We start from the raw sequence: 616 nt of genomic DNA on the forward strand, positions 1-616 counted from the left end.
CTAAATGCCGTTATTATCGCTGTTTTTTCATGTTCGTGGAGTAAATATTTTTACACAGCTTTTTAAAAATGCCTGGTAGCCAGTGTTTCATTTGTGTTTGGCTAATCAGCATACACTTACATAACTGGTAGTTCCAATAGAACTGTTTTAGACCCTGCTCTGAAGTAGGAAATTATTTACTTCCCCCAAACGGAGTTCCTAGAACAAAATACATTCCAAGTTCCTGTGGTGCGAACACGCCAAAAAGCGGGAACTTCTGCCAATTAGGTCTAGGAACTATAAAAAGGTTCCTGCGGTACGAAAGCACCTGTTGCGAAAAGATTCCTTTGGAACTTTCATTTTTAAGAGTGCATTGGTCAGATCAAAATTATGCCATTGGTTAAGTCAGTGTTGCTGTGTCAGGTTGGTTGTTTTGATAATAGTGTTAAGGTGAATCAATATATGAATGGGCTCTTTCATATATTTCACCTTTACGCTTAGTGTAGAGCGTCTCTGGGGTGCCAGTAATCTCTATATTTCCTCTGCTGAGGTCAGAACAGCCTGGATCTCTCTCAGCAGACGTCTGATAGAGAGGGGAATCATGTTAATTGCTGGAGACCCCCTCTGGACAATCATT

This window comes from Sinocyclocheilus grahami, unplaced genomic scaffold, assembly GCF_001515645.1.
Source record: "Sinocyclocheilus grahami isolate Dianchi unplaced genomic scaffold, SAMN03320097.WGS_v1.1 scaffold1774.1, whole genome shotgun sequence".
NCBI classification, from domain to species: Eukaryota; Metazoa; Chordata; class Actinopteri; order Cypriniformes; family Cyprinidae; genus Sinocyclocheilus; species Sinocyclocheilus grahami.